This window comes from Carettochelys insculpta, chromosome 3 (genome assembly GCF_033958435.1).
Source record: "Carettochelys insculpta isolate YL-2023 chromosome 3, ASM3395843v1, whole genome shotgun sequence".
NCBI classification, from domain to species: Eukaryota; Metazoa; Chordata; order Testudines; family Carettochelyidae; genus Carettochelys; species Carettochelys insculpta.
Window position 1 is genome coordinate 108,989,053 of NC_134139.1, and position 13,069 is coordinate 109,002,121.

General features: G+C 45.1%; 1 protein-coding gene across 4 annotated transcripts in view; it reads right to left on the reverse strand.

Moving 5' to 3' along the window:
• Positions 1-13,069, reverse strand: part of TMEM200A (transmembrane protein 200A) — a 68,792-nt gene that overhangs the window by 22,869 nt on the left and 32,854 nt on the right. The gene's annotated exons all lie outside the window — the stretch shown is intronic.

Sequence of the window (13,069 nt, forward strand, 5' to 3'; positions counted from 1 at the left end):
TCATTATGCTCCTACTCTACTTATGGAAAATGCATTACACCACATTCAAAATCAGCACCAGTTGTACTAGTCACTACTGCTACAGACAGGGTTTCTGCTGAAGAGTTTGTGGAATTGTAGTCTACCAGGCCTGGGAAAAAAATTAGACTGTCCCTAACATGTGAAGAATGATAAAGAGAATACTAGCTAAAGAACTGAGGCGCCAGTTAGAGACCTAATAATAGATGTGCCTCAGCAACTGTATTTAGCTGAAAATGGAAGCTCTTCAATCATCAAGTCTGCTTTTATACCACTCATACATTAGATACATTATGTGGTTTGCAGAGAGGACCTCAGTCTGGTTTAGAACAAACATTGCAACTGGTCAGAAATACATAAAGCTTGTGTTTAGGTATGGGTCACCTGCTATATCAGATTTTATTAAAGTACATATTATGTTTAAATTTATTCACAGTTACACCTGCAAAGTTCTTTCTGAAGACATGAGACCCACTTTTATCTAAAGGTAGAATCAGGCCCTATGTTGTTAAATTTAATCCTGAATCAGATTACTCTCAGTTACAAAGATGTCCATCACTTAATTTCATTACTGGGAGATGCCCCTTCTTTACACCAATTTAGTATACAGATCAGAATCAGAGACCTAAGATATAGATACCTTATTTGTGTTGAAATTAGAAATGAAAAAGAATACAAACTTAAAACTATGCAGCAAATCTTATTAAAAGTTGGTGAGCTGGATTGTGAAAGCAAGTCAGAGATAATTTCAATAAGATGTTAACAAGCCACATGAAAAGAGAATTTGGAGTTACGTTTTTCCAGTTACTCTAAAGTTGATACAATGTTTTCTTGTTTTAGTATCTCTTCAGACCACCACAGAGGATTGCTGATGTCAGTTTGTGATCTCTAAATCATTAGCCCAATTTCTTGATGCACTGCTCAGGGAAAAAAGGTTGATAAATCTGCTTTGGAAGTCTACAAAGCATCAGCAGATGAATGTGAAGTTTTTGTTTCCTAAGAAAAGGCTCGTGGATTGTCAGCTGTGTGCAAGAATGCTGAGTACAGAGGTTGGAGAAATATTTCTAGGGGAGAGTAGAATATAAACTGTAAAAGACTGAAGGTCAACATTCAGACAATCACAGAAAGTACATATACATTGCAATAAAATAACTGCAGTTTGTCTTTGCCCACTGACTCAGGCTCAAGGGCAGGGGAGGGCAGGATCTGGCCAGCGAACTGGATACAGCCCCCCAAGACTCCAGATCCAGCCTGTGGAATGCCTCAGGCACAGAGCAGCCAGCAGCTGCTTTAAGCAGCTTTCCTGCTCCATGTAGCTCTCTGCTCCAGAGGCTGGAAGGGATGGGGAGCCACCATGCATTGTTCCTGCCCCCTTGCAAAATATTTCATCTCCTATTGCCCAGTTTATGGCTTGTGGCCAATAGGAGCGGAGAGATTTTTCACTGGGGGTGGGGGCAGTGAGCAAAGCCTTTTCCCCCACCCTACAGGTCTCTGGAGCTGATAGCTGTATGAAGCAGGCAGCAGTTTTGAGCAGTCTGGGGATGTAACAGTGAGGGTGCCTGTCTCAGGCTGCTGCTACAGTACCATGGCCCTGGTACTGAATATTCAATGCCTCATTGGCGTAACGGCAGCCACACGAACAAACATCGATTTTCAGATTTAGTTCTGTGGGAGTAAGGGAATGTCGAAGTGGGGCACTCAATTTGAAGCTGCCCCCATCTTCACTGTCAATCTGAAAATCGAAGTTCGTTCACACAGCTGCCAGTATGCTAATGAGGCACTGAATATGCATGTCAGTGCCTCAATAGCTTGCTTCAAGTCACTTCCTTACCATGGCCCCACCCCAGCGGGACCATGGTAGTATAGGAGCAGCCTCAGAGGGCTGCTGGCTTAGCGTCTCCCCGGTAAGTCTCATGGACAGAGCTTTCCCGTGGCACTCTAGATCCTCTCTCCCCACAACCCTCTGCCCCTCCCTCCTACCTCCTCCTCTACGTATCTCTAACCCTCTGCCCCTCCTCCTGCACCCATACTCGCTCCCAGACCCCGTTCCCCAATTCCCTGCCCCAGGTCACAACCCCCTCTCCAGTAGGTCACAACCCAAGCCCCTGTACCCACTCCTGCACTCAAGTTCCCTGCTGTAGGTCACACTTGCCTCCTTTACCCAAACTCCCTCCCAAACCCCATGCCCACTCTTGCACTCCATTTCCTTGCCTCAAGCTCTCTCCTGCATCCAACCTCCATCCCAGGCCCTGCACACACTCCCTCAATAGCATGGAAGAATGCAGCCCTTGACCATCTTCTAAATTCCTGGAGCAGTTCCCCATCAAAAATTATCACCCATCCCTGCTCAAGTGGTTCAGGCTGTGGAGCTATACAACTGCAGTATAGACTTTCATGCTCAGTCTGGGATCTCAGAACAGGGAGCTGCAGTTTTATAGGCCTGAACACCTCCATCCAGCCCCAAATACTTTTGCTGCAGGTTTATAAGCCTGCATCACGTGTTTTATTGCAGTGTACCTTTATCCAGAGCTACTTATTTTTCAGTTTACTATGTATGGGAGATAGTTACGACATCTATATTACCAATCATATATTTTTAAACATATCGTACGAGGGATAACAACAAGAAGCCCTGTGGCACCTTATGGACTAATAGATATTTTAGAACATAAGCTTTCGTGGGTAAAGACCCACTTCATCAGATGCATGAGCGGAGAGAGGGGAAGGTTTTCCAGAGGAGTATTTAAACAGGGAGGTCCCAGTAAAAGGGAGGGCCAGAGCTGACAAGGTCTATTCAGTCAGGGTGGAAATGGCCCATTATCATAGAATCATAGAACACTAGGACTGGAAGGGACCTCAAGAGGCCATCGAGTCCAGCCGCCTGCCCCAATGGCAGGACCAAGTACTATCTAAACCATCGCTGATAGACATCAGTAGTATACAGCAAGAGAAGAGAAAAAACAAGTCAGATCAGTCAGGATGGATGTGGCCCATTGTCAGATTCTAATGTGGAGGTGTGAACTTCCAGCGAAGAGGAGCTGCTTTTGTAAGGGGCCAGCCACTCCCAGTCTCTGTTTAATCCTTGGTTGATGGAGTCAAATTTGCAAATAAATTGCAGCTCAGAGATTTCTCTCTCCATTTGATTTTTGAAATTTTTGGTTGTAGGATTGCTACCTTTAAATCTGTAACTGAGTATCCAGAGAGACTGAAGCATTCTCGTACAGGTTTAAGTATGTTGCCGTTCCTGATGTCTGATTTATGTACATTTATTCTTTTACGTAGAGACTGTCCAGTTTGGCCAATGTAAAGTGCAGTGGGGCATTGCTGGCACATGATGGCGTATATTATATTAGTAGATGTGCAGGTAAAGAAGCCCCTGATGGTACGGTTGATGTGTGTTCCTGTGATGATATCGCTGGTGTAGATAACTGAGCAGAGTTGGCAGCGAGGTTTGTTGCAGGGATTGGTTCCAGGTTTAGAGTTACTGTGTTGTGGTCTAGAGTTGACGGTGAGGATTTGTTTAAGGTTGGCAGGCTGTCTGTAGGCAAGGACAGGCCTGCCTCCCAAGGTCTGTAGACTGAAGGATCGTTGTCCAAGATGGGTTGCAAATCACTGATGATGCATTGGAGAGGCTTTAGCTGGGGGCTGTATGTGATGGCCAGTGGTATTCTCTTGTTTTCCTTGTAAGGCCTGTCTTCCAGCAGGTGGCTTCTGGGTACCCATCTGGCTCTGTCAATCTGTTTCTTCACTTCCTTAGATGGGTATGGTAGTTTGAGGAAAGCTTGGTAAAGGTCTTGTAGATGTTTGTCTCTGTCTGATGGATCGGAACAAATACGGTTGTACCCTACTGCCTGGCTGTACACAATGGATCGTGTAGTGTGCTCTGGGTGGGAGCTGGAGGCATGTAGATAACTATTTCAGATTTGAGGACAATTTATACCTTCAAATCAGTGGCACTGCTATGGGCATTCACATGGCCCCACAGTATGCCAACGTTTTTATGGTGGACCTGGAACAATGCTTTCTCAGTTCTCATCCCCTAATGCCCCTCCTCTACCTGTGCTACACTGATGACATCTTCATCATCTGGACCCATGGGAAGGAGGCTCTTGAAGAGTTCCATCATGATTTCAACAGTGTCCACCCCACCATCAACCTTAGCCTGGAACAGTCCACACAAGAGATCCACTTCCTGGACACTACGGTGCAGATAAGCGATGGTCACATAAATACCACCCTATGCTGAAAACCCACGGACCACTATGCTTAGCTACTTGCCTCCAGCTTCCACCCAGGTCACACTACACAATCCATTGTATACAGCCAGGCACTAAGGTACAACTGCATTTGCTTCGATCTATCAGACAGAAACAAAACATCTACACCACTTTTACTTGGACCCCTCTCTTTAAATACTCCTCTGGAAAACACCTGCCCCCTGCCCCCACCCTCATGCATCTGATGAAGGGGGTCTTTACCCACGAAAGTTTATGCTCCAAAATATCTGTTAGTCTATAAGGTGCCACGGGACTTCTTGTTGTTCTCGAAGATACAGAGTAACACGGCCACCTCTCTCATACAAGGGATGCTTACTAAAAGTAAATGATTCAAACAGCGAATCTGACAAGTGAAAACAAAATAAATAGTCAGGTATATTTAAGGGCGTTTACTAGTATCTAAAATTTTGTACTGCACCATTCACTTTTATTTGTACTGCAATAGTGTTCAAAGGCTATCAGTGAAGGATCAGAGACTCACTGTGACAAGCATTGTTCAACCACACAACAAATGGGCATTTGCTATTCCAAAGAGCTTACAAATTAAGTATAAAACCAGGGACAGCAGATGGGTACAACAAACAGATGGCAAAGCACTAGGTAACAATGAGACCATTATGATCAGTGTAATATGCAGCAGTCACAGTATGCCAGTCACTTAAACACTATCATAGGTGTCTCTTAAGAAGACACAGTAAGAAATCTCACTCACTTCCTTCCTAGTGGCTTTGTGGCTTTTGACACTGTAGAAGCAGTAGCTTGGGAAAAACTCTAAAGGTGCTTATTGGAAAATTTGACAAATGTGCTATCAAGGCTCGCATTTCAGATATGACTGGCAGTTTGACAGTATGTGAGAGTCCATGAAGGGCCATAAAAGCGAAAATAACTCAGTTTGTGCTTGTTCTAGGCAATCAACATACTGCAGAAAAAACAAGCACCAATGTCACAGTTCAGTAGGCTAGCTAAGTAACTGGATGAAAAATTGTTTTGTTTTAAAATGTGCACAGAAATTAGCAGCTCAAATGCCAGGAGAAGAAAGTTCCATCTAAAATGAACAAGAACCTGACCCTGACACTCAGATAATGGGTAACAAAAATTCAAGCACCAAGGACCACACAGAGCTAACATCGAGGGCAGAAGGCAGAGATGAACCAGATCAGGGAACTATATGCAAATGGCCTGGAATGTCAGAGACAAAACATTTTACTGAATTCGCAACTAACCAGTGCACATGACTAAATAAGGGTAGGTCTACACAGCAAAGTTATTTTGAAATAACAGCCATTATTTCAAAATAACTAACCTAGCATCTACACAAATTCAGAATAGCAGCCTTCTTATTTTGAAATTGGTAAACATCATTTCACAAACAATAGCACCTATTTCAAAATAGCTATTTTGCAATAGGTGCTGTTAAGACAGGGAATAGTACCCATTTCAAAATAAGATACAGTGGCTATATCTACACTAGGCAAAAACTTTGAAATGGCCATGCAAGGACCCCGGCTACTTCGAAGTCCCCTTATTCCTATGAGCAGATGGGAATAAGGGGACTTCGAAGTAGGCAGGGTCCTTTCGAAAAGGAGCCCCATCTGGACGAGCCGTGCGGCGGCGAGCCACGTCAATTTCGAAGTGCTGCAGCCGCCCGTATGCTAACGAGGCGCTGAATATGTATTTCAGAGCTTCATTAGTAAACTTTTACATGGCCATTTCAAAATTTTTGGCTAGTGTAGACACGGCCAGTGTGTCCAACGTCTCTATTTTGAAATAGGGGCTCGTGTTTATCAGACGATGTACTTCGAAATAGCTAAATGCTATTTTGAAATGTATTTTTGTAGCTTATTTGGAATAAGGCCGCTGTGCAGACATACCCTAAAGCTGCATCTACAGGGCCCCTCCCTTTCAGAAGGAGCATGCCAATGCTGCCAATCGGAAATGCAAATGAGACATGGATTTAAATATCTCATGCCTCATTTTCATATTCCCACATGATCTGGTTTCCAGAAGAGCCATGTCCAGAAGCCAAAGCTGCCATGTGGAAGGGGTTCCTTCAAAAAGAACCCTCCTTTTGAAAGCACCCGTCTTCCTGAAAAAAATTAGGAAGAAGTGTGCTTTCGAAAGGGAGGTTTCCTTTTGAAGGAACGCCATCCACACAGCTGCTCTGGCTTCCAGAAATGGCTGTTCCGGAAGCCAAATCACGCAGAAATATGCAAACAAGACATGAGATATTTAAATCCATGCTTCATTTGCATTTCTGATTGGCAGCATTTCCATGCCCCTTCTGAAAGGGAGAGGCCAGGTAGATGCAGCTTAAGATAGCAACATGGGGAAGAGAAAAGAACCAATCGGAAAAAAAAAAATCAAAGGAACCACATGATTCTGTATCTACTGCAAATGAGAAATCAATGAGATAGAAAGACCACCAAGAACTGAGTTTCAGGTGAATCAAAGCCAGCACCATGGTTAGAACTGCAAGACTGAATGAACTCTGTAGGGTGTGGGCTTTTGTAATTAGATATACATGACAGAATGAGGACTGCTTACCAGCCTGCAAAAGCTGAAGCAACCCTGGTGGTTCTTTTGGAGGACTGGATTCCACAGAACCAAAGCCTACCAGAAATATCTTTCTCCTTTTCTATCCTCTTATTCCGTCCAGTCACATGCACCCTTTATTTCACACTTTTCTCTTTGGTTGGAAGAGAGGGGTTCACACTCTTCTGTATGCTGCCTAACAGCATCCCTCCTTGGGGGGGCTTGATGCACGCTTACCAACTTTTTCAAGTAAGTGGCTCACTAGATTGGGCCAATATACTAAAACATCATGGTCTTCAAGAAGACCAAGAAGCTGCCCTTATCAACCACATGGGACCTGCTACAGTGCTCACAGAAATCGACAGAAAGGCTCCATATCAACTCCACAGATGCTGGATTAGAGCCACAGGCAACAAATGAGAGAAATAAACTGTATAGGCAGAAGACCTTCATAAGCCTCAGGGATTTAATGCAAAAAGCACTTGAAAGAAGAGATGGGTTGTGTGGCTAGCATCAAACTAGTACAGTATTCCCAACTCTCATAGTCCTGGTATGATGTCTTAGGGCTTTGCTATAAGATGCATCCTAAGTGAGAGGGTGGGTTCTGCATCCTAGCCCACACTAATACAAATAGCCATGAATTTCAGAAATGGTTAACACATGGAATCTGAAAGTCTTTACACCTGAGCTGGTGTGGGGGTCAGAATCAATGGTACTCTACTGGTTGTGTTTTGGGGCTGAGGGTAATACTAGAAGATTAACCTCAAAATAGAAAGACCCAAATGCGGAAAACGGTAGTGGGGCCCACAAAAAACGTTTCTTCTGTAGTTGTGGTTGTTAAAAAATAGCTTCCCAAGATGCCATTTGGAAAGCTCATTTCTTTGTTGTTTTCATCCTGTCATTCAGCTTTTTGGGAGACCTGTTGTCAATTACAGATGGGAAGTACATATACTCCTAATACCGTGGATCCACTTAAACCTGTGCTCAGAAATTTTCACAGGGAAAGTCTAGCTACAATATCCATGTAATTACCTTGGTATGTTGGGATGGTTTCTGTGGGGGTGCGCAAGAGGGGTGGCTAGAGAGCTGTTGTGATGCAACAGCACTTGCATGCCACCCTACCAAACTGGCTCAGATGAAACACTGCAGGAATCTAGCAACAGGACAGCACCGATGGCGCACCTGCTGGCCTCTCAGCAGGAGGGCTGCTGCTGCACGTTGCCATGACAACAACAGCAGAAGAATATGCACTGCTGGGCAGCCTCTCACAGCAGAAGCACGGAGTTAGAACTCCTAATACCTGTGGTACATCTATTTTTGCACATTTATAAACCCATAAATATGGCAAAACAGCCCTAGCAAACAGCACAAGTATCCAGTTGTATGTTGTGGTTTTGAGTGTGCTCTTAAAACTCTGGAAATGTGGTCTCCTCAGCGGCAGAAACAAGAAAATCTACTAGACGATTCTGCCTGCTATGGAGCCACTGGGACAAGTTCAGAGGTGACTAACTTAGTCTGGAAGGAATTTCAGTTTCTTTCACCATGACCACCTCAATGTGAAGGTCACAACAACTGAGACTCCCATACATATAACCAACAGAGACCGGTGGTATCCAACCAGTTCTGAACTAGCCACAGAATTCTGAAAATGTATTCGTTGTTCAAGCCAGCTAGCCACTCTCAACCAGCCCAATAGCCACATATAGTTAGTGGCTAGTGTGTTGGACACCATGGACCTACGCAAAGCTTGTCTCTCTCACACACACACACACACACACACACACACACACACACACACACACACACACACACACACACACACACACACACACACACACACAAATTCTCACTCTTGGTAGAAACATTTCAGGTACACCAGTGTCAGTAGCAATGTGGGAATCCTGGCGTAAATTATAGAACACGCACCGGGTAAGCATGGCCGTGATAGCCCCTAAATTCCTTTGCATCATCTCTAGAGAATGCAAATCACCCAGATGTCCACATCCATGAAAATCCTCTGAATTAGTTAGCAGAGCTGGCCAGAAGCATAGATCTGACCCTGCAGTCTCATCCAAGCACTCCAGCCCATAATCCTTTCATAAAGCCTCACTTTCAGGAGTGCAGCATCATGCTACTCCCTAGCATATGCTCCTTTCCCACAAATATGGTATCGTTGCTGACTATGACGACAGTGTCCCAGGTTTGAATCACACTATAGACAGCAGTTTACGCACTTCTGATGAGTTCCAATAAGAATGAAACCCCTAACGTGGTTTCATCGGAACCTTATTCTAACATGTAAAAGTGTCTGATTGGTTCCAAACTTGGCAAAAGAGTGGCAGCAGGTGGCGCTGCTTTGGAAAGGTAAGTGAACCTTAGGTTGAGAAGGCAGTTGGAGAGGGTTAAAGGCTGGGGGCAGTTTGGGGCCATGAGTGGGAGGGAGGGAGGGTGGGTTAAAACCTGCAGGCAGCTCTTGTGGAGAAGGTGGTGACTTTTTCCTCCTGGCTGCAGCAGAGGTACTTGGGGGGAGGGGTTGGGGTGCAGCGAGCAGGGAGGTTTGGAAGCGGATGGGGTGTGTGTTGGGAGTGGGCTGTGGGGGTTGTTCAGGGAGCTGTGGGCTGGGGGAACATTCAGGCAAGGTGGGGGGGGGATGCATGGGGAGTTGCCTCACGGGGAGTGTTGGGATCAGGCTGGGCAGGACTGACGATCCCCACGCCCCGTGGCCAAGGACCCTACAGTGGGCTCTGCTCCAGCCACAGGGCCGTGGGTCTCTCCATGCCCCGGCCAGGGACCCCACGGCAGGCTCGTGTGAGCGGGGCAAGTTCACTCACATAGTGAACAGTGGTAAGTATATGCATCCCTCATTTTAGCAAGTACTCGTTAAATGAGGGATGAGTGTACTGGCATTCAGAATTGTTATAGAAAGATCCCAAGAATAGGAAGGATGCAGAAGGCCACCATAGTCCTTCATTATGATGAAGGCATCCCGGGTTTGAATCACGCTATGCACAGCAGTTTACACACATCTGATGAGTTTCAATAAGAATGAAACCGGTCATTTGCTAACGTGGTTTCATCGGACATTTATTCTGATAAATATAGTCAACCCCAATTGGGGCATGCTTCGAGTTCACTCACTTGCGAACATAGCACACGTGGCCAACAGTTGTTGGTCCAATTATCTGGGAAAGTGATCAATTCAACTGATCTACTTTTACATGTATTTCAATGTCCCTCTTACAAGTTTTCACCTACAAGCAGGAAGTTGGGAACCAAGTGTGCTCGTATAGCAAGGGATGAGTGTAGAGCCCGACACCTATTGTGGAGCACCCACGGGGACACTCATAGAAGAACTTTTGTTACCACCCACGTTTCACATCTGTACAACATGCTGCTGAATACACTTTTCAAGATGCTCAGCTTCATTCCTAAGCTAATTGCTTTGCTTTTCCAGATCTTATCCATCTCTTTCAAACTCGCTCTTGCTTTTGCAATTCCACTACATACTAAGTCTGTGTGTCACAAAACTGATCCTCACTGAGTCACATACAGTAATGTAGAAAGATTTGTGCTATAAAGCATGGTGATATAACACCTGCAGTCAGTGCAAAACCACCAAGTTTACCTGGCCATTGAACCCCTAACCTCTCATTTCTTGACACTTGGGAATTAACTGTGCAAGTGAGCATTGCATTGCAATTAAATACAAAATTCAATAGCATGTATTTTAGCTTGGTGAGATGGTCTGATGAAGTCTCTTTAATTGTGCTTGCCCTGGCCTTATGCTGTTATGCACCTCATTGCTTGATCCATGCCTTCTCTGATGCTCTCAACTGCAGGCTGCAGCTATCCTTCCCAGCTGCTTTAGTACTTACCCTCTTCCCACATTTGCATAACTGATTCCTCACTGTCTTACTGCAAGTTTCACAGCAGCACTCTGTTCTTTATTGAATCAATATTTCGAAATGCTGTTACTTTAAAAAAAAAAAAAAGATGTGGGCAATAGGAACCCCAAGAGAGGGCAGGCAGAACAGAGTAGGTGTAGAAGGGAGGAGAATTATAGTTTAATTTGTGTATGCAAGGTGAGCTGGAGCAGGGAGGGACTTTTCAGCATGTCTTGGCTCATCTATATATTCTTATACCTGTCTGCTCCCTCAGCCAGCATACGTGGTGTGGGAAAATGGCAGTTTTTAAGGACCTTTATTCCTGTGATATCCTAACTGGGTTACATCATCGCAATGCCAAATTTGAGGACTAATGTTAGGTGGGGGTTAATGACAAGCATTTCTTTATTCAACTGTCCCCTTCCCCCGCCCCATCTGCCAGTTGGTGGCCCTGACCTCTTGCCTCCTCATTATTCTGCTGTCCACTCACAACAACTTCTATTTTTAGGCCCACAGGTTGTGCAATCTCTCTGCTGGCTAATCCAGACCTTGAAGTGTGGCTACCTAATCTACACTCTACGTGGTGCCTATCAGAATTTGAAATGAAACAAGGAATGAAAACTGTCTTAAAGAAAAATAAAAAAAAAAGAACAAGCCATACTGTCAGCTGTCCTAATCTCTTTATATGTGATTTTTCCCCCTATTTTAGGATATACTCTCTGGCATTTTCCACTCTTTATTTCAGCATTTCCATCTGTTTGGGATGTTTGTCTCCATAAACTGCAAACATACAAGAAATAATTTATTTTTTTTTTAATTCCCATTGCTAAACAATGGAACTCAGAAGTAAGTCTGCGAGTCCATCACAGATTCTGTGACTTCTTCGGACCTCCATGACTTCCACAGCTCCAGCAGCTGATGCATCTGACCTCAGGGCCACCCATGCAGATGGCTCTGGGGGCCACCAGCGCAGCACTGGTCCTGAGCGTTGCTCTGGAGCACCAGTCCTGGAACAGCTACCCTGGGGACAGTCCCAGGGCCCATTGGAGCAGCAGGCCATCAGGGCAGTGAAACCCCGTCAACAGAATGGGGACTAGCCCTCAACCCTCCCGCACATATACACATACCCTGCACCCAACCAGCAGTTCCCTGGGCGCCCAACAGCAGCTAAGATTTAGTCAGGGGTATTTATAGTAAAAGTTATGGACTGGTCACAGGCCTGGAATTTTTGTTTATTGCCCATGACCTATCCATGACTTTTACTATAAATACTTCTAATTCTTAGCTTTACTCATGAGCGATTCCTTTGAAGGACTAATTGGATTAATATGACCATAAAATATTTCTCTTAGTTAAAAATTATCTCAGGGAAAGGATTACAAAACTTGCTATCACAGATTTCTCTGCTTGCTACTGAGAGACTAACTATCACTCTTTTAAAGTGGGTTTCTGTGCAGTTCAAAATCCACTTTAAATCCCTAGAACTCACTTTACAGGTAAATGTTGTGAGGAGAGGAAGAATGATTCACAAATCCCATTGTAAAAGATATCGATCTGTCTAACAGTGTTTAGTAATGAGGATACCAATGTGTATCACTGTACAGCCATGCACTGTAACTCCAAAGGGATGACAAATTATTCACTGATACAGGTTGAAACTCTCTCGTCCAAGCAACATCCCTTGTCTCGCAGGGCCACAGATGCTGCTGAACCAGCAAGTGCCTGGACCAGAGAGCTCCAGTTGCTGGGCTGGAAAGGAGCCCTGCTAGTTGCAGGGAGCCTCGCTGGCTGCCTACTCTGGGGTGCTCCAGAGCAGGGAGACAGGTCAGGATTAGAACCCCAACCTGGGTCAGGGAGCCCCAGCAGGTGCCCCACAGTGGGGAGCCAGCTGGGGCATGGACCCGGCCATCAGCCCAGAAGCAGCAAGAAACCCAGCCAGGGCGGGGAAGCCCAGCAGCCCTGCAGGGGAGCCCAGAGGGAGTGGACCACTGCCCCCAGGCAGCCTTGGGGAAATCCCGGTCAGCAGGCTGGCGGCCCACCCCCTGCAGGGCAGCCAGGGCAGCCAACCTCCTCTTGTCCAGCAAATCCCATTGTTCAGGACCACTTGGATCCCAGAGGTTCCAGAACTGTACTTAACAACTTTCCATCAGCATTGCAAGGGTTGATGTATTAAATAAGTCACTATGTGTAGGTCAAGTTTAAATTCTGCTTCTTTGGAGGCAAAATAAATGCAATAAACCAATTACATAAGCCATTGTTTATACTCCTCTCTGCAAACTGTCTTGCTGAAGCAGTCCAGCTGCCATTAATTCTGTCTTCTACTATGCAAAACACAATGGGGTTTAAGGTTGGAAATAT